General features: G+C 35.3%; 1 long non-coding RNA gene across 1 annotated transcript in view; it reads left to right on the top strand.

Moving 5' to 3' along the window:
• LOC145246635 (uncharacterized) overlaps positions 1–22,624 on the top strand; it is a 282,790-nt gene that overhangs the window by 59,559 nt on the left and 200,607 nt on the right. Inside the window, exon 2 of the long non-coding RNA XR_013863143.1 lies at positions 21,915–22,005. This is a non-coding gene — a long non-coding RNA (uncharacterized LOC145246635). The remainder of the gene's footprint in view (positions 1–21,914; positions 22,006–22,624) is intronic.

The raw sequence follows: 22,624 nt of genomic DNA, 5'->3' as shown, positions 1-22,624 counted from the left end.
ACATGTATGTATAGCTATATATATGAATGTATATATATATGTATATGTATGTATATATATGTATATGTATATATATGTATATGTATATATGTATATGTATGTATATATATATGTATATGTATATATATATGTATATGTATATACATATATATGTATATGTATATATGTACATGTATATATATATGTATATATACGTATATGTATATATACATGTATATGTATGCATATATATATATGTTTTATATATGTATATATATGCATATGTACATATATATGTATATGTATACACACAGATATATATATATATATATATATATATATATATATATATATATATATATATATATATATATAATGTGTAGTATTCTATTTTAATTATGTTTCATTCAGAGCTGGAGCAACAAATGAAGTTTTAACGAGGTTAATCCAAGTCTGCTTAATACCGAATTAGAGCAGGATATAATTTTTTATTTCTCTAATCAGTACACATTCATGAGTATGTTTTGGTCAGCCAGTTACACGTAACTCGAGACCGCTTTGGGAGATATTACTGAAACAAAAGTAAAGTATGTAACCGATTGGCCCGTAGTGCTGGGTTTTTGATATGTCAAACATTTCTGCCAGTTCCTATGTTATGTAATGGCGGCTAATCTCAATAAATGTCTCCATTTAGTCATCATATATAGAGGTTTAGAGCCCGAGACTTTTCAACTGGAAACTTTGCGAACCTCTCCCATACAGTTTTGTAAACTAAAGTGTGGCCTACGTAATATATATCGTTATGGCCCTGGCTGGAAAATGACTAAAGCACTTACACATATCTTTTTTGTGTTTTCTTGAAGAATATACTATGATATCATTAATACAGTTAAGCGCAAAGAGTGTACGATATGTCCTAACATCGGTCGTTTACAAAGGACTTAGGAAGTAATATTCCTTATTTTTTTATGTCTCGATATACAACTTGAAATATGTTTAAACCGAAGATGTAATTATATTAAATCTATATATAATCCGACATATTGGAACGTGTCGGAACATTAACTACTAAATATCGTCGATGTTGTGAATATTGCTCGCTGGAGTTAAACTCGTTTTTGAATGATTTCTGATAAATCAATATACTATTAGCTGAGATTGTAATCGATAAATTAAAAAGAAAATTCTTTAGAACCGTGCGTACATATAAAATAATGTTTTTCCAGTTCTTGATTCTTATATTTAAAGTTTAAATTTATATTGGAACAAATACATTGACGACATTATTAAGGCTGCTGCAAAGAATGTAAGTTTCTTTACCGGGCTCGAAAATTGCTGACATCTGAGAGTATCCAGTTTAACATTTATAGATTTGTGGCTCAAATCAAGTTATTAAGTTAGATCAATGTCCAGGTAACGTATATGTAAAATTTTAAGTCTTTATACCCAACATTGGCGGAGGAGTTGGGTAGAGTTCTTAAAGGTCAAATCGTTGAATTTTGACCCGTTAACAGCCAAATTTCTGGCCGAAAATGGATAAGAAAAATTTTCCAAAATCCTAGTACTCTGTATTTCAAATTTGGAGTATGTAGACTTAAAATTGACATAGTTATTGCATAGGGAAATGACAATTTTGGGTCTAAACACTTGAAATTTTTAATATAGGTTCCTTAGACATGGATCTAACTTAATGACTTGATTTGAACTCAAAACAATAAATGTTAACGGGTCATAAAAGGGGTCAACGTTAAAAAAATGACCGTTCTTTATGGTCATCATACACCTCCAAACACAGGGGCAACGCCGGGTTGAAATGCTAGTCTATATATCTATAAAAGTGAAGTGTCTGTATGCCTGTGTTCCTGTCTGTGTCTGTGTACATTTTCCTTCGCAATAACTTTGTCAGTTTTCAGTCTACAGACTCGAAATTTGACATGCTAGGTACTGAGATTTGGATAAATGTACGTGATCCGTTTTCGGCCAGAAATTTGGCTGTTAAGGGGTCAAAACTAAACGATTTGACATTTGAGAACTTTACCAAACTCCTCCGACAATTTGGGTTCTAAACACTTGTAATTTTAGATATAGGTTCCTTGGACATGGATCTAACTTAATAACTCGATTTGAACCCAAAACAATAAATGTTAAGGGGTCATAATAGGGTTCAAAGTTAACAAAAATGCCCGTTTTTTTTTGTATTTTTTTTGCTCAGCATACACCTCCAAACTCCCGGCAACGCCAGGCACCCATGCGAGTATATCTATAAAAGTGAACGTGTCTGTATATCTGTGTGTCTGTGTGTCTTTGTGTCAGTCTGTGTGTGTACCTTTCCCTAGGCAATAACTCTGTCAATTTTCAGTCTACAGACTTCAAATTTGATATGCAGGGTACTGAGATTTGGGAAAATCTATGAGATCCTTTTTGGCCAGAGATTTGGCTGTTAAGCGGTCAAAATTAAACGATTTTACATTTGAGAACTCTACCAAACTCCTCCGCCGCTTTAGAGTCTAAAGACTTGAGATTTTTGATATAGATTATTTGGGCATGGCTCTAACGTAATAACTCGACTTGAACTCAAAATAATAAATGTTAAGGGGGCCTAATAGGGGTCAAAGTTAAAAAAAAAATTGATCGCTTTTTTTTTTAGCTCAACATACACCTCCAAACACCCGGGCAACACCGGGCTGAAATGCTAGTATATATATATATATATATATATATATATATATATATATATATATATATATATATAAAGTTAAAAAAATAAAGCAAAATATGAACTATATAAATCTCTAAAATAGCAACAAGTAAAAATACATAGAAAAGATGAATAAGTCCAGTCCCTAAGAGTTAAAATAAGGTCACCTGTTAAGTTTATATTATTTAAAACGAGATGCGCTACACTGCCCTCCAAACGATATCTATATATATCTAGCTATTTATATAATATCTATATCCATCTATCAATCTATCTATCTATGTATCTATCTCTCTATCTATATCTCTCTTTCTCTCTCTCTCTATAATATATATATATATATATATATATATATATATATATATATATAGAGAGAGAGAGAGAGAGAGACAGACAGACAGACAGAGAGAGAGAGGTAGGGGGGAGACAGCCAGATAGACAGAGACATAGTATTTTTTTTTTCTAAATTTAATAGAATTTTATTTGATGCTCCAAACCATACGACGGAATTTCGTTTTTTGTTTCTATTTTTTACCGAAAATTTGGTGTCAACTTGAAAAGCCAAAAATATCAAATAAAACATGTTTTTTCTTAGTGTTTCACGAAGCAAAAGAAAAAAAGAAATGTTGTTTTTGTTGTCTTATTTCATTTGTAGAAGCATCGGTTTTCCTTTTTTATTTTATTAATATCATTATCTTCCGAATAAACCGACGGGAAATAGCATGTTTATCTTTTTATGAAAATAAACAATGAAAATATACGTCATAGCTTTTTTTTTTTTTCACTTTGTGTCCTTACTACAAAAAGGAACACAAACTGGAACGATAGAAAACGTTCTTTTTTGTGTAAAAAAGGGAACACAGAATTAAATTTTATTGTCTGGGTAGATAAACAAAACAAACTAGAAACACAGTCGCATTGTTTGTGTGTTAGTCTCGCGTTTTCTGTCGCCATTTTAAAATTCGGTTTTCAATTTTTTTTTCACACATACTTGAAAATACCCTCATTTATTTTTTGAATTATAAGGATGGATCTCCTTTCTGCTTCTGCTGCTTGGACACTTGGGTAGAATGTACCAGCCAAGGATCCGTTCTTGGCAATAACCACGGCCGGGAACTGGCTCAGTATCTGTCGGACTGAGGTACGCCACCAAGGTATTACCTAGGAGGTTCACTCTTCTACGTCTTGCCATCCGGTTTTCGGGTGGGACAAGTTTATTGCTTGTTGTCAGAGGAAATTATTGGGGAAAGCCGATGGGGATGTTCAAACCAAATTTTTAGGCCAGAGTGCTTCTCTCTTGGGGGCGCTGATTGGACATCCCCACTTTCTGACCTTGTGTCACATCTTGCTGAGGTGATCAGCAAGTAAATATCTACTTAATAATGTAAATCTAATAAATGTACAGTGTCTTTGCTATTGTTCTGCTTGTGTATAGTTTTATTTAGTATTATCTTGTCCACTTTTTAATGTTTTACTTGCTGGTAGACGGGTAGTTTATCCCTAATCGACTGAGACGCTTATAGCGGGGTTTTCTGACGAGACTGCTCAGGCATCTTATGCAGACCAGAATGCACTGGCTGTTCAAAACGCCATCTGATCTGAAGAAATTGTAAATAAGGAAACTTAAATTTGAGGGATCGTCTTGGATTCCAAAGTTTCGACTGCGCCTTGACCTTAGGAATAGTTATGTGCGTAATTAACAGTACATCAATAAATCAAAACGTGGATTCTATGAACAAAGCTTCTTTCTTAGAACTGCACGCCTGTGGAACTCTGTTCCGTCTGCCTGCTTCCCACCTGACTACAACTTGGATGTCTTCAAGTCCAACGTTAACAAATTCCTAATGAACCGCCCCCTTAAGTAAACGCTTCATCAAATCTCCACACTAACGTACTGTACTTGCAATAACCCTCATCCCTGAGTGGCTTCTGGGCCTTGATAAGTGGTGACCACCGTGTAAAAAAACATATCTAATAAATAAAAGGCTATATGTCTGTATGTCTTTCTCCATATTTTCAAACGCTATCTCCTCTTAAACTAAAAGTCGCAGTGCAGCGCTAGGGGCCTCAGATAATTGAATTTTTACGGACCGTTCTTTTATGGGTCTTTAGTCTATAAAATAGTTTTAAGGGGTCAAAAATGGGTAAAAATTGAAAACAATATCGTCATACATTTTGTACATTTGTCTTAGTTATTTTTTAATTCTTAATCAGTGTCACGTTGGTAGAGTGGTAACGTCACCAGCTTTGAATGCTACAGTTTCGATTTCAGTTGTAGCTGATGTCACCCAAATATATATTTTTTTCTTGTAAAATCACGACTCTAGAATAATATATACGAAATCTAGACAAATTTAAAATATCATATTTAAACATATTTTACGCCGGTCAAAGCCCCCACCCCACCCCCGTTAGTTTATTAATAATGCAAATGTGGTATATCCGTCTAAGGCCGAAATTATACGCTTGACTTTTTTTTCCCCCCCCCCAAAAAAAAACATATTGAAACTTAGGCGCAAAAGGTTGTATTTGGGATTGTGTCGACAGGGGAATATTATGCAGCAAGGTGTCCATTACATTTAGACTCCTGCATGTTAGTACACTCAAGGAAGAAAGTAAGAGCGAGAGGGTTTCGAAGTTTAGCAGTCTGTTGGAAAGACACTATTAGAGTAGAAAACTTTCCGGCATCAAGAAACATCAAGAGTGAAGGTGTGGGATTCTGCTGCTCATCGTGTTAGTCGGGAATATTACGTCGAGGAGGCACAAGACGTATGAGTTCATCAGAGCACATTTCATGAAAGTACCTGTGAAACACGCGTAGGGATGTAATATTGCGGCGACGGAGCAAGAGTTGAAGTTTGGCTGATAGTGCCGAACCTGATAGATTGGAAACTTTGGATGGGGCAGTCCAATAGAGAGAGAGAGAGAGAGAGAGAGAGAGAGAGAGGGGGAAGTAAAAGAGAGAGAGAAAGAGAAGGAGAAAGAAAGAGAGGGAGAGAGTTGGTTTGTTGTTTTTGTTTTACGGCATATCAACCCTTTTTTGAGTATTTAATGCCGAATCAAAAGATTTTGAAGAAAGCATTTTTAATAGAATATATTCGTTGTTTTCAAGTCGGTTTCTATTTAACCCATAGTTGGGACCCTAACAGGTACTACCACTCCGGGTCAGTGGGCCTGGGAGCAATGGTAATTAAAGGGTGGCTCCACACTCTCCAAAGCCCACAAGCTGGGGCCTCACCACTGGATATAGTTTAAGGTCATATCCAGGACCCCCAATGAGGGAATTTTACCCTCTGCAGGGGGGCAGTCGGTGTATTATAATGCCCCACCGACAGGGCCAGAGGAAGAGAGAGAGAAAGACTAAAGGTATATGCACCAACCCATAACTGGCAAGAGTCCTTTATGCATATGCGAATGGTAACTTTGTAGAGATATACGATAATTTCAAGTATGATTTATTTGCTAGCACGGTAGAGGGAGCCCTATTTTGCAGCAGACTTGACAATGCCCTCAGTGTTTTTAAGTTCCTCTTGCCCGTTAATGGTAAGCTGAGTGGTTGGAATGATCAGCTCTTAGCTAGGATGGTTTAAACTATGACAATCGATGGCTGTTTTACTAAATATTAAAAAATCTCTTTGTGTGGCTGTAATTTAAGAAAAATAAATAAAATCTAAGCTATTTTTTTATTTTAAGCTAGCAAGGCTACCTGGCGTTACTCAAGGCAAAGGCGTAAAATATCTTTTTGCAAAAGTGTAAAATATTCCTATAAAATTTCGATCGCTCTAACTCTTTCTTTTTCTATTTAATCCCTGCCGTTTTCCTTTACTCCCTTTAAACCTTTCTTTATCGATTTCTCCCTAGCTGAACACACGCACACACATACACACGTACACACAAGAACTCGTTTTTATGTAATATGCACCTTACAAAATTAGACGGCATATACTTTAGTACATACCACTAAAAAACACGTAGCCACCTTGAGGAAACACGGTCCAGTTGACCTTCAGCGAATTAATATTTTTTTAAAACTTTAGCAATTATTCATCCAGTGCAAATCTTTGTTTGACTATTTTGTAGTTTTTTACTTTTACTGAGAGAGACCTTACAAATACGAGAATTTTGTCTAGTAGGTATTCAAGTTGTTTCATGTTATTTTTGTCGTAAACACAGGTAACTTGAAACCTACTAGACAAACTCCTCAAATGTGTAAGATATCTCTGCACAGGGGTTTGTCAGGAAAACCTAGGATAAGGACAGTTTCTCAACAAGTAAACCCTAATTATATATTTAAAAAAGCAACATAGTATTCGCAGCCCAAATAAACTCTTTTCTATATGACTAACTTACACTGGCCTTTGCAAGAAGTGGTGCACTTTCTCAGAGTAATGTTACTTATAGTAAAAGCATGGATCTGATTCCACCATCAGAATAGATGAATTCTTCTTATGGAATCCAGTAAAACCAAGACCCCACGAGGAAGACAACCATATTTAAATGGCCAATTAAGAGGAGGAAAGGTTGTACCCAATCTCTTTACTAACTCAGTGTTTGTAAGAATCTGGATACTCCACCAAACTAGATGAATTAATGTCCTGGAATCCAGTGAGACAAAAAAATCACACGAAAGCTATAACTTATTGAAATGATCAAATTGGAGAGAGGAGAATTATGGTTGGTTAGTTGATTTGTTTTACGGCATATCAACCCTTTTCAGTTTATTTAATGCCGAATCCAAAGATTTTGAAGAAACAATTATGTAATAGAATATATTTGTTGTTTTCAAGTCGGTTTCTATTTAATCCATAATTGAGGCCCTAACAGGTACAACCACTCCAGGTCAGAGTGGACCTTGGAGCAATGGTAATTAATGGGTGGCTCCACACTCCCCAAAGTCCGCAAGCTGGGGCCTCACCACTGGATATAGTTTAAGGTCATATCCAGGACCGGAGAATTATGTTCTCACCTTCTGTACTAACTCAGTGAGATGTAAATGAGAACTTTAATATAATATTTGAATATCTGTGTATCCCATATAGAGATCAAATGTCAACCCTAAGGAAGGGCCCCTTAATTTTCCGAGGTAAAATGAAACAATTGCCTTTTGTATAATACACGTAATAAAGCGTATTACACGTATATATGCATTTCATCAAATTTGAATGTAAGCCATATGCCTGAGGTCGAGATAAAGATCGGCACTTTAAATTCCAAATGGCGCTCAAGACGTTTATTCCATCTTCACAGTATGTTCAATTACACAATCATTTACCCAAACATTGGTTTAGTGTTTATTATATCTATCATATTTCTATTAATCTATTCTTTGTCTGTCCGTTTATCCCTTCCCGTATTTCTCACAAACTACTGAGCCGATCTGGCTTAATTTGTACAGGGATTGTTTCATAAATCACTATTGTGATGATGCATGGCTTAAAATAAATAGGAATTAGTTTTGACAACTGCCCGTCTCAGAAGACGATTGTGTAGCATTGGAGCTACATAGCCTGGGCAGGGTGATATATGAGGATAACTATTGCCCACGCAGCCCTCTTCCCACCCTCTCCGCAAAGCCAGAGGATTCAAGAGAGACAGAGTTGATACCATTTGGCTCTACTGCGCCACAGGAATCGTCGATGATTACAATATAAAGTAAGGCTGCCTTAGAAATTCAATCTCCATTTTTTTTTGTTGGGGTTTACTCCCTTAGTCTTTCCCCTGACGAGGTAATCCTGCAAGGTGGCGGAAGTTTTGAATCAGAATAGATTTCCTCTGGATAAGCTACCATCTAAAGTTGACGAGCCCCACCTGCCCATAGTCACTGATTATAAGGCGCAAGTGGGCCGTCTTTGCCCCTTCCTCCAGTTAGTATACACAGTTTCATCTGGGTTAGTAGCTAAAACACGCGAGAAGGCCATTAGGCTATTTGAGACAAACACCGTAAGGACATTTTTATGAAGCGAGAACTTTTCGCTTTTACCAACTTCGGCTGTGGAAACACTTGGAAGCATAAGGCAAAAATGAATACAAGCTACATCACATTCAACCATAGAACGCCCATTCTAAATGAACAATCCATAACTTTTGGTATAGTGTGTATATAATTTTGTTAAATTTATCTCAGGGCTAAACTTAGTAAAGCAGACCGTAACTAAACCGGTAGAAAGAAGAATGTGTTGCTTCAATAATACGCAATTAATACATCAATATATCATTAGTAAAAAGTGGATAATCCATACATAAGGTTTATGAAATTTTGATAACCTGTTCAGACCTCGGTAATGCCCTTTTGCAAATGTCATTAATTGATCTGTTGATGCTGGAAAAGATGACGAGATAAGCGGAGGGTATATACATCGCCTAGAATTCCCAGATCACCTATAGGTACTAAGCAAACTCAATATATATATATATATATATATATATATATATATATATATATATATATATATCTTTAATTGCTCTTTCTTTCGGCTACTTACTATTCTTTCTTTCTCTTCTCCGTTCTCCTTTCTTTTTCATGTTTTCCTCTCTTTATCTTCCTCCTCCATTCTCAAGTTAAATTTCAATCTTCTATTGCTATCCCTCGAATCTTTATTTCCTCACTTCTACTTGCCTTGTCCGTTATTTTAAAAAAAAACATTTAAAAAAAAGCTTTTTACTTCTTCATGATCTAAAGTTTTTTTTTTTCCTGAAAGCAGTGATTTAATCTGGACATCTATAATTCTGTTTTCCCGTTCCTTATTGATTACCTATGGATTATCAATGAACTTTTGGATTTCTCCACTTCTGGATTTTACCTTCTTATTCCATGGATTTTTATCATGTGTTTTTTATCCCTTTTCCTGATTCCTGCTTTCATAATCATTATGAATCCCTATACACTTCACTAACTTTTTATAACTTTTTATGCAAATTTGATTAATTTCATATTTGTAGTTTCTTTCAATGCATTTACCTGCAAAATTTATTGTATATTTTGCAAATTTTTTTCCCTTTGATGAGAAGAATTGCATTTTTTAAAACTCTGCGGAATAAAGTATTTCAATTTATTTGTACTCCTAGTCCGATAATTATAATTTTATGTACCTTATTTATAAATTTACAATGTGTTTTTGAAAATTTGAATAATCTTCCAATGATAACATTTTTCTATTATATATATATACTAGCGAAATTACCCGTCGTTGACTGAATTAAAAAAGAGCCTACAGAAAATGGACTCTGATTTATGAAAGTATGATAAGCTATGAAAAGGAAGGGTTTTAAAGAGATAGCTTCGAATTTGAGGGTATCAAAACCAAAGCAAAATATGATGAAAGTAAAAATAAAATAGATAAATCCCATAATTTATTATATCATACCTGTTCACACTGAAACACTTATCACAATATTCTGTGGATCTATATTAAAAAATAACTTTGTTAAATTTTGTGACATATTTCCATTCTATGGAGGTCAGGCGCGAACGAACAACCCATAATTTTATTATACCATATTTCTTCAAACTGAAACATAATTATCAAAGTATACTGACGCATATAGATATGAAAAGTCTTTATCAAAGTTTGTGCCTATTTTCATTCTATGGAGTGCAGGCGCGAACGTAGAGCGCACAATTTTATTATACCATCCCTATTTAAGTTAAAGCATACTTATGAAAGTATTCTTATGTACATCTACATCAAAAATACTTGTAAAAGTTTTTTTTTTAATTTAAAATTTTTTTATTTCAATACATTGTGGACCAGGCGCGAACGCAGACCCCACAATTTGTATGAACCACCGTTCTTCAGGATCAAACATACCCATTGCTGTGTCTCGATACATCTTCTATCATTATATGTAATCAGTTTTTTAAAATAGTCAACCATATAGGAGCCTATTCGTGACCAGATACACACACACATTCAGCTTTGTATATATATATATATATATATATATATATATATATATATATATATATATATATATATATATATATATATAGTCAGCGATAGACATCTGTTTTTACAATTACCACCTCATCAGTGTGGCTAAACATAGCGAACGCATCCATGTACAGATCCATGAGCCATATTGCACGTAAACATTCGTTCAAAGGAATTTTTATTTTAAATTATATTTTTGAATCTGTTCAGCAATTTTAATCCGCCTCCTTCTGAAAAAGTAAAAGAACAATTAAAAAACATGTCTTAGAAATAATTCCAGGACAATAAGAAATTTTTAATCCTCTCATCGTGTTTTCTTCTTATTAAAAAAAAAATAAAGAAAAACTAGAAACCAGAAACAATTAAATAAATTAAATAAAGATGTTATTTTAACCCCTTTTTTGTTTCTTTTTCTCTCCGTCCTGACGTCCTGTCTCCCCGCTCTGCTTTCCTGAAAGCATAGATAGGGGTATTGGAATTGTCAGCCTTTGTTTTCATTGTTTTTGCCGAGACGACACTCAAGTAATTGTTTCTGAGGTAATGGCGAATGGGTGAAGTAGTCGCTCAGTGGAAATGGGGGGTTGGGAAATTATTCTTTATAAAAACACCCCTGGTAAAAAAAAAATACAATATTGTACCCCCATCCTAACCTTCAATGATATAATAAAGACTCCAAAAACTAACAAAATCTTCATCTTTATTTAATTATTATTTATATGTAATAAAAATGTATTATTTTTTTCTAATTCTTACATTTTATATTTCATTTTATTTTTTTTTAATAATATCTTCACTAGCCCCACAATCTATTTTTCTCAGCTTTTAAATCTAGTTTTTCTGTTGTTTTCTGCCTTCCATATATCCTAACCGACGCAATTCCTACTTCCAATCGCCCTGCTCATCAAAAATGCGTCCAGTCACGAGGACCAAATTCAGGGACATTTCGGAGCATGAAGTCACACCCTATTTGTCACTATTCGTTCAGAATCGGTGTGGTTGAAGTAATCAGGATCCCATCATTAGCTAAAATAAAATTTAATGTTCTTCAGAAGATTTGTTTAAAAACAAATCGATCAAGAAACATATCGAATATTACGTCTCGAAATTTTGGAGATGAGAATTTATAATTTGTATTATGTAGATTAGACAGCACTAACTGCTCTTATCTTGAGTCTTATTTTCACAACGTTTCGACTGATATGACCTTCGACTCTCTTCAGGTGTAATTTATCAAACTCGTAAATCTTATCAAAATCTAAAAAAAAAAATGTATTTGAATTTCCACGAATAGACTCCCCCATTTGTATGTATTTGCATGTGGACGTAGCATGATAATATTTTGAAATAAAACCTCGTAAGTGAGGGCTGCGGACATGCATTGCACGAAGAACACTTATATGAAAAGGATACAATAGATGCGTGTAATATGATTTTAATAACCTCTGATAAAAATTTAATCTTTGCAATCATGGGAAAGTGTGCAAAACAGGAAACTTTGATTGTATGGGCACGTTGAAAGAATATATCAGAGTGTTTGATTAATAAGATGTAGAACAATTGAGGTGGCAGGTTCAGTTAACATGAGAAGGCAAAGAAAGAAATACTTTTTTTTATAAAAATAGACTTGAGAGAAGTAAGGATAAATAAAGTTTTGGCCAGAGATAAGTTTGGAAGTCAATTCTAAAACCGTGTACATACAAAATGGACAATCAATTGTTATTATTATTATTATTATTATTATTATTATTATTATTATTATTATTATTATTATTATTATAGTGATGAATATGATATCATGATGGTCATAAATATGATGGTGACTATCATTACTATAAATATGATTATAATAAATACAATGAATAGATGATGATGATGATGATGATGATGATGACGATGACGATGATGCTGGTGGGGTTGGTGGTGGTGGTGGTGATGACGACGATATTGATGATAGTGAATATAATAGCGATGATGATGATGATGATGATGATGACGACGACGATATTGATGATAGTGAATATAATAGCGATGATGATGATGATGATGATGATGACGACGACGATATTGATGATAGTGAATATAATAGCGATGATGATGATGATGATGATGATGATGACGACGACGATATTGATGATAGTGAATATAATGATGATGATGATGATGATGATGATGATGGCCGACAGAATAAATATCGCCAACTCATGCTATTACACTGTTTCCTATTATAGCATTAAAGTTAAGTGACGCTTACACACCAATTCATTACTTGGATGCGTTACTGTGCAAATACACGCTGGTATAAACACCTTATTCAGGTGTATCATTATAAAAAAAAAAAAAAAAGACTGGGTCCTGTAATGTAGACGTTTAAGCCCATCTTTCTTTATGAACAGAATTAGTTAAAACGTTGAAAATAAGTATTGTTGAATCGTGCGTGGATATAGAAAAACCTTTCGCTGCCTGAGTTCAAGTTGACGGTAGCGCGTAGCGGCCCATCAGAGTCTGAAGACGAAGGAGAGATGACCTTTAAAAATTACTCAACGACTACAAAACATTCTTCACTGGATTAAATGAAAGTTGAGAGTTAAGATATTGCGCTTAAACGAAAAAGCACCACTATAGAGTAATATGGCACTACAGCTTTGTTAATGTCGGCTATTCATAACAGAGCGACATTATGCACTAGGAAATGCGGTTATTTCGACATTGGGCGACAAAGAAAATGCAATTCTGCTCAGTTTCAGCATCAGTTTCTGTTTTGGAAGCTAAAATTTAAAAAAAAAAAAAAACGGAAGAAAAAGTCGGGATCAAGGTCCGTCATCCTTCCATCCTGGCTGCCTTTGTGTGTTGCAAGCAAAGGTGATAAAATACCAATTACTAGAGTGAAATGGCAAGGCTTCTTTTACCTTATTGCGTAGTGTGTTCAAGGCCAAACTAACTGACTTTCTATGCAACTGCTTTTCTCAGTCTCAGGGTTAAAACTTGAAAACCTGCAGATCAACGAAAAGCTGCGCTAAACAAGGAGGGCTTCTATACCAACCATAAAGCCATAAATCACGGGTCTGAGCTCTATGCAGAAGTCCAATTTGTCTAACAACATAAACGTGGAGGTAGCGGAGGCTAGATGGTTAACAACACGGACTGACAATCTGAGTGTGCTAAGTTCCGCAGAAATGTTTTCACTAAAAAAATGTTTACAACCTTCATTTGATTTTCTTGTAAATACCCGATGTATTTCTAGAAAAAAATCTAATTAGAAATATATCTGGGAAACCAATGTCAACAATAATTATCTGATCCATACAAAATAAATGAATAATTCTCAACAAGCAAACAGCAACACCAAGGAAATGACAGTGGCTCAGTGGTTAAGGGCACGGGTTGACAACTTGACAACAAAGTGTGACAATTTCGAGCTCAGTTCCTTCCACATAAACACTGTCACTTACGGATGTTGGCCATTTTCACGTGGCTTCTCCCCTTTAGTACTCGATATCCTTCTTGAAAGAATTCTTAATAGAAAGATATGAGGGAACCGAATGCCAGCAAAAATTATTATCAAAGAATGATGCTGCTACTCCTCCTCCTTCTCAACCATAACAACAACAACAACAACAACAAAAAGAAAGGTAAATGGCATCATGGAACCAACTGAATTCGAAGCTAGCACGTTACTACATGGTATTAACCAATTAACCACCCTTATTTAGTAAGATATATTATTGTTATTATTTTCATTTTTATCGACTACATTGACTCGAAAAAGATTAAAAATGTGTTAATTTAGAGGCCCAAAAGTAGCGTTATTTTTTTAAAGGCATTAAAGTAGTCAAACCTATTACCGTTTTGGATAAAAAAAAAAAAAAAACGTTTAAATGTTGACCAATTTTCTTTAATGAAAAAAAACGTGGTTTTCTTCACTAACAATACATATTTTAATAATTTTAGTCGTTCGTCTGCCTAGAAACGCTGAAATAGTAAACTGCGCAAGTGGGAATTCTCTAATGGTATTTTAATTTGATTCGCAAGAACAAATTCTGTTTTGCAATTACGTGAAACACGATCTTTTGAATATAGTAAACGTAGAGTCAGTAATATAAATCTTCTTCGCATATGGATAAAATGTAAAAGTTACGCTATAAAAAAAATAACAACATTTAAAATATATAGAATGGCTTGCGGGTTGTTTAAAAGAGCTCTAAAGATTATGCCCTCTTGTTTTGGAATGTTTACCCAAACTCTACAGAAAAGAAACAAACAAACAAACAAAAAAAACAAAAACAAAACAAAACAAAACAAGAAAACAGGAGGATTTCCTTAAGCTGAAAATATGTACATTCCATCGAACTTTAGTTGTTATCCCATAATTTGAATTACAAAATAAAGAGCTTTGACTCATAATACAGTAAGACCTGATAACGAGGAACGTCAGTTGAAGGACAACTTTCTAGGACGAGAGGGTTAGTGCAAATACAGCAGTGGGGGAAAAGCTTAATAGATCGTCAGAAATATTTAAATTATTGCCTACCTATTGTATTCATTTCAGTGATAGACAAATAGAAAGAGAGTTAGGGGTAAAGTAAAGAGAGAGAGAGAGAGAGAGAGAGAGCAAAGAGATATATATATATATAAAATAACAGCTTCCATGTTGCCTCGCAACGTGTAGCCACGCTGATGAGACCGAGTCGCTTTCTATGGGTGATATTATATATATATATATATATATATATATATATATATATATATACACATATATATATATATGTATATATATATGTATATATATATGTATATATATATATATATATATATGAATAAAATAAAGCAAGATATAAACGATGCTTTAGACGTTATGTGAATAAAAAGGAAAAACCTAAAAGAGTAAAAACAAAAATAAAATCAACGTTTCGTCCCTATTTCAGGGGACATCATCAGGATTTCTAGGCAAGGATGTACAGGAAGACGGTCATATCACATGCGAAAGAGGAGAAGTTCAGTTCTCCAGAACAGAAAGAGAACTGAACTTCTCCTCTTTCGCATGTGATATGACCGTCTTCCTGTACATCCTTGCCTAGAAATCCTGATGATGTCCCCTGAAATAGGGACGAAACGTTGATTTTATTTTTGTTTTTACTCTTTTAGGTTTTTCCTTTTTATTCACACACACACACACACAGACACACACACACACACACACACATATATATATATATATATATATATATATATATATATAAGCGAGATAAGACACTGATGAAAAATTCTGATAGATATTACTTGAAGTAATACGTTCAAGGTGATCCTAACCAAAAAGGAAAAGCTCAATATTTAAGAATAGAGCAATATATAAGTTTGGTAGTTAAATTTTAAATTCTGAAAAAGCAACATATATACACATATATTCGAATTAAGGATTTATTGTTTGACAAAAGGAATATATAGAAGGGGTTATTTTAATTTCCTTAATCCATAGATTTTCAATAATGGCAAATATAATTTGAATAGAATAATTGTTTTCCTTTTTCTCTAGCATTTTATGATTTGACAAGCGCTCGGATATTCCGGCGGTTTATGCCAGCTGCCCTGCTATATTGAGGCCACATCAGTAAATGGCATTGCAGAAGTACCCGAACACCCTATCAAAATGTATTCAAAACATCTTAAGAAAATAATTACAACTTACTGGACATCCTATTAGACGGAGCGCACCAAGTTATCGCTGCTTATTTTATTTATTTTTTTTTACACAGTGATCACCACTTATCAAGGCTCGGAAGCCACTCAGGGATAAGGGTTATTGCAAGTACATTACGTTAGTGTGGAGATTTGATGAAGTGTTTAATTAAGGGGGCGGTTCATTAGGAATTTGTTAACATTGAACTTGAAGACATCCACGTTGTAGTCCGAAGGGAAGCAGGCAGAGGGAACAGAGTTCCACAGGCGTGCAGTTCTAAGAAAGAAGCTTTGTTCATGGAATCCGCGTTTTGATTTAGGCACAGATATAGAGTGGGGGAAATTTTTCACAGTGGATTCAGCTAGACGGGTGTTTTTCGTGAAAGATTGGCGAGGGGGGACCAGAGATTGGAGTTCAGACCAGCACCTGCCATGGAAATAACGATAAAACAAGGATAGGCTCGCAACATCTCTTCTGTGGGAGAGAGGTTGCAGGGTTGAGAAAAGGCCATCCCCCACTAAGCCACGAAGTCTATTTTGTACTCTGTTAAGGCAGGATAGACTGTTTTTAGCAGCTCCTGCCTAGATATGGCAACAGTATTCCATCCTTGGGCGTACTTGGCTTTTATATAGATAGAGAATTGCATCAGTAGTGAGATATCTTCTGGAGCGGTAGAAGGATCTCACCATCTTTCCAGCGACCTTGGCAACAGACTTGATGTACGTGTTCCATTTCAGATCAGGAGTAAAGGTCAGACCCAGAAACTTGTCAAAACACGGGGCCTCACCCAGACGAGAGCCATCCATCACAATTGATGCCAGATGGGGATCAGAGCGTTGATGATGTAAGGATAGGAGTTTGGTTTTGTATGCATTAAAGGTAACCAGCCATATCTTCCCCTACTGAACCACACGCTCGAGATCAGAGGAGAGAGAATCAGAGAGAACTTTGTCATTTACAGCCTTTGATGTGTTGTCGTAGATGGTCGTGTCATCAGCATAGATGTCAAAGAATGATTTAAGTATGTGTTTAGGGAGGTCATTGATGTAGTTCAGGAAGAGAGTTGGGTCCAGGATTGACCCCTGAGGGACTCCAGCATTTATATTGCAGGCCTCCGATTTTTGTCCATCTACCACTACTCTTATGAGCCTATCGGAGAGAAATGATTTAATGATTGAGAAAACATTTCCAGTTATACCGTAGCTGGAAATCTTGTGAAGTAGACCCTTCTGCCATACCTTGTCGAAGGCCTTTGATATGTCAAGAGCAATTGCCCTAGAAAGGAAGCCTTTGTCAAGAGATTCACTAATCCTGTGGGATATAACCGTCAGCACATCTGCGGTAGATCTTGCAGAGCGGAAACCATATTGTGTGTCACTAAGAAGGTTATTCCTGCTGAGGTGGTTGACTATTTCTCTATTTAATATGGATTCCAGCAACTTACTCATAACACACAGGAGACTTATTGGTCTGTACTGAGAGGGAGATTACTTATCACCTGAATTCTTAAATACAGGGCAAACTGATGAGGTCTTCCAGGGAGTCGGAAAGCACTTCTCCTTAAGGCAGCGCTTAAATAGTTTCGTAAGTATGGGAGCAAGTTCTGGTTTAAGCTTTTTAACCACTATAATTGGGATTCCATCAGGGCCAGTTGCGTTACTGGAATCAAGGTTCTTGATTAGCTTGGCGACCTCATGCACAGATATGTGTATGTTACCTAACTTGTTCTGTGTTATAGGTGGAAATATGGGGAGTTGATGGCCTTCGTCGCATAGGGTGGAATTAGCTGCGAAGTTCTTTGCAAATAGGTTGGTCTTGTCTGACGCTGACGAGATGACCTCTGGTCCATTGATGATAGTTGGGATAGAACGCACACTTCTGTTTAGGATCCTATTTGTTATTTTTTGTTATTTGCCAAAACTGGTGGGAACCAAGCCGCTGATCAGCTACTTTGGATTTAACAGACTGGGCATATAGCTCTCTTGCATTTTTTATTACTCTTTTACAGTGGTTGCTGGCAGTCCGGAAAGCAGCTTTAGTCTCACTGCATCTATAACGTTGGTAGCTATGGAAAAAGTGATTTCTGTGCGCGATAGCAGCAGCACATTCTGGGGAGAACCATGGTTGGCTGTTAGGTTTTTGTTGGAATTTTTTAGATGGTATGAATTTGTCTATGCCTACAATTAACCATTCGGTCAGATCTGATACTATAGAGGACACTTCCTTTTTAAACATGGAGTGCAGAGGTAAATCAGATATGAATGTACGGAAGCTATCCCAGTCAGCCATAGAGTATCGGTATACGGTATAGTTGAGGGGTACGTCTGGGGGCTTCTTACCTTTCGTTTTATGTTAACTCATACGACGGAGTGGTCGGAGGAACCTAGAGGAGAATGAACAGAACATGAACATAGCTCAGGGGAAGTTGAGAGAAAAAGGTCTAGGAGGCTTGCATATTGACCGGGTGTATCGGGCACACGGGTGGGTTCGCGAACAATCTGATGAGGTCATAAGCAATGGCAAAATCATGACAAAACCTCCCCTCATCATCTGTCTTATTTGAATGGGTCAGCCATTCCACGTTATGGACGTTGAAGTCACCACAGATGTGGATGTTAGCCGAGGGATGTGAAGACAGTATGTGGTCTATTTTCTCAGATATGCTCTTAAAGATAGTAACTCCGCTGTTGTGGGGCCTATAGAGGGCAAATATAAATGCAGTGGCGTTAGCAAGTGCAACCCTGAAGCACATATAGGGTAAATTAGGATCTTCTCTAGAGATATCCCTGCCACAGGGAAGCCATCCTTAATGTAGGCGCATATTCCATTCCCCTTTATTAAATAAAGAGTTCGTTTTGGATTCCATGCAGATTCCTGAGTTTGTCAGTATTACTCACTTGCAGAATGTCGGACGTAACAATGATCGAAACATTGTGAGAATAACACCAATATAAAAAAGTTTTTCATTTAAAATTTCAAAAATGGTATCAAGAAAAGTCCAGACATCATATCAGTGTACATCTTAGAAGAATAACAACAACCAAAATAGGGATAACCATATAAACATATAACGTATGCAAATAACAATGGACGCAGGGAATCTGTGAGGGATGATGAGTAGTGTGGGAAAGGTAACGAAAGCCAGAACACCATAGTTGATTGGCCAAATTAAGATTTTCATTGCTAAGGGCTATTGTGTGTCTATAGAGACAATTAGAATGCAGTTCGATGCCAGTGTGGAAACTGTGAACACAATTATTTTCGAGGAACTAAAAATGCAGAAGATTTGCGCGAATGCACCAGCCCACGATTCCAAACTTGTCACAGACTCTTTGACCAAGATGAACATCAAGACATTTCCTCACCGTCCCTGTCGTCCAGGCAGTGCTCCCTATGGCTTTTGATTATTCCCTTAGCTAAAAATAAAACTTAGAGGTTTTCGTTATAAGACAATATTAGGAGATGAAAGAGCCTGTGACGAGGATTATTGGCACGCTGAAACTGGAGGACATCCATGGGACCTTGTTGGGAAGCTGTTGTGACGTACAACAAGTGCATTGTAGCTGAAGGAGATAACTTCGAAGTGTATTAGAATTTCATGCGTATATTATCAATAAAAATGTGCATACGAAAAAAAGTCTGGAACTTTATTGAAGGCATTTCGCGTCTTAGAAATATCGTTACATATGTAAAAGAAGTTAATGACACACGAACACACACACACAGACATTTGTTGGCAACTTTCTGTCTCTTGAGACAATGTCATTCTGCATCTTGTTTGGTTTACTACAGCGTCTGCTGTGGTTAAATAGTATAACTTTAGATTTGCAGCTACGTTTGCAAATGCTGCAGTTATAGTCAGTAGTAGGAATGGTGGCGGTGGTAGGTTCTCTTTCATTCACATTGTCTTTCTCTCTTCTTTTTTGCTAATTTGATGCCGTTCTTGATCTTTACTTGCCAGGCTGTCCGATCAGATGACTTTGACCCGAGATCTTGTGGCTGAATGCCACAAGTATTTAGGCCTCTATTGCAGGTGTCCTTGTAGCGCAATTGGTTGTCCAATTGACCGTCTTTTAGAGAACAGCTCGGCATACAGGATGCGATCAACTTCCACCCTGCACCCATGACCGAGCCAACGTAAGCGTCTCTGAGTTAGACAGACAGACATACTTCTTTCCATTCAATATGTTGTATTTACCTCCACTGCAGAAGGTTAGACAAAACGTCAAATGTGGTTTTGCCAAAGCTCACGCTCAATGTCAAGTATTTGCTAACATACAAAAATGTTCAAAGCAGCTGTGTCGGCATGGCCCGGTAATGATTACGGAGATTTGCATTAAACTAATTATTTCTTCAGAGAGAAGATAAAAGGTTAAGACTACAGTCCTCCTAGGACTGAACAGGACTATATCACACTCACCAGAACTGATTGCAAAGAACTGTTGTATGTATACGAAAATGTCTGCAATTTAACATCATTTGACAGCAGTTTTTTTTAATAAGCATGTAGAAATCGTTTCAAGGAGATCAAAATTACTACTTCAATATCAAAGCTAACAAACTATAAGTGCTACATGGTTGGATTAATACCCAGGAATCAGCAATTCTTCCTCCAATGCAAGTAATATTACTCATGACATGTGATGACTATATAACAAAAATAAGAAAAGAGTGAGATTTACAAAATAAGCTACAGTTCGACTTTCTACTCCTCTTAAATTACTATAGTATGAGTACGATTTTATTACCTATATCATAAGTACGACTTTTATTACCTATATCATAAGTACGACGTTTATTCCCTATATCGTGAGTACGACTTTTATTATCTATATCAACAGCGTTGATAATAAACGACACGTGGTAAATTTATTGCACATCGAATTTGAGTTTTCTTCAAATGTATACGTGCAAATTATATTGTTCTGATAACAGAACTTACGCAGTCTTAAACCCGAAAGTTTCATTTCTCCGTTTCAGATATTGACGGCGTAAGATTCTACGAAGTAGACGCTCCTCACAAGCAGAAACGCGATAGTGAAAGTTTCCGAAACCGATGCAGTTGATGTAAACAAATATAACTGAAAAGGTGCGCTCCGGACTTTTTTCCTCCTCTTCCTACAACAACAACAACAACAACAACAACAACAACAGCAGCAGCAACAACAACAACAACAACAACAACTTAATAATAATAATAATAATAACAATAATAATAATAATAATAATAAAACTCTATATGAATAAATACAGATTTTTAAAATTCTATTTTTCCATTAATTTAATTTTGCGCTTTATTACTCATTTATTTTAAATATGGAAGTTTGTTTCCTTTAGGAGTTTACGAAACATATCCGCTGATGTGTAAGAATAGAATTCGGAAGGTTAATCTCGAATATGGATTCGTCTCTTACTTTTCATGTAATGTTTTTTCTTCTTCCGCTCTGTTTATTAAATTCATATATATGTGCGTAAATATTTTTCCACACACACACACACACACACACACACACACACACACACACACACACACATATACATATATATATATATATATATGTATGTGTGTGTGTGTGTTTAAATATAGAAATTTTTATACTTTATATATATATATATATTTCTCTTTTTGCAGGTCGAAAATTCAAGATGTAAGATTGCAAAGAAGACAGAGAGAGAATCTCGAGAAGAATCAACAAAAGAAAAGGAAAAAAGTTCTTTAAGAAGTTGTGTGAACTGATTTTTTTATTTAATTAATGTCATGCATATGCGCATATTAACACACACACATACTCACAAACGCACCAACACACACGCATAAGTATATACAGAGAGAGAAGAAAGAGAAACATACATACATATATATATATATATATATATATATATATATATATATATAATGCAATACCTTTTTTTATTTTGATATACACATATATGATATTATTAGATAATATGATATATTAGGTAGGTTTCAGTATTTACTTCAATCGTGCAGAATATGCAAGCGGGGCTCAGTGTCAATGTATGAAAATACATTTTTCTCAATTAAGTTTCACCGAGGCCTTCGCGTTTCTTTACTTGTAGGGATAATGAAGCGCAGTACATTGATTTCTGGTTACATGTTTATATATATATATATATATATATATATATATATATATATATATATAGTAATTTATAAAATATATATGGCGATTAAGCTACACTGAATATTCTGCGTTTCATCCACTATAGGATTCGTCAGGCAGAATATTCAGTGTAGCTTAATCGCCATATATATTTTATAAATTACTAACTAGCTCTACCTACGTATTGAGCACTTTTGAAGTAAATACTTAAAGTTTA

Source organism: Euprymna scolopes, chromosome 24 (genome assembly GCF_053919585.1).
Source record: "Euprymna scolopes isolate OS-2025 chromosome 24, ASM5391958v1, whole genome shotgun sequence".
Lineage (NCBI taxonomy): Eukaryota > Metazoa > Mollusca > Cephalopoda > Sepiida > Sepiolidae > Euprymna > Euprymna scolopes.
The sequence above is the reverse complement of the archived record's forward strand: the minus strand, read 5'-3'. Positions and strand labels throughout refer to the sequence as shown.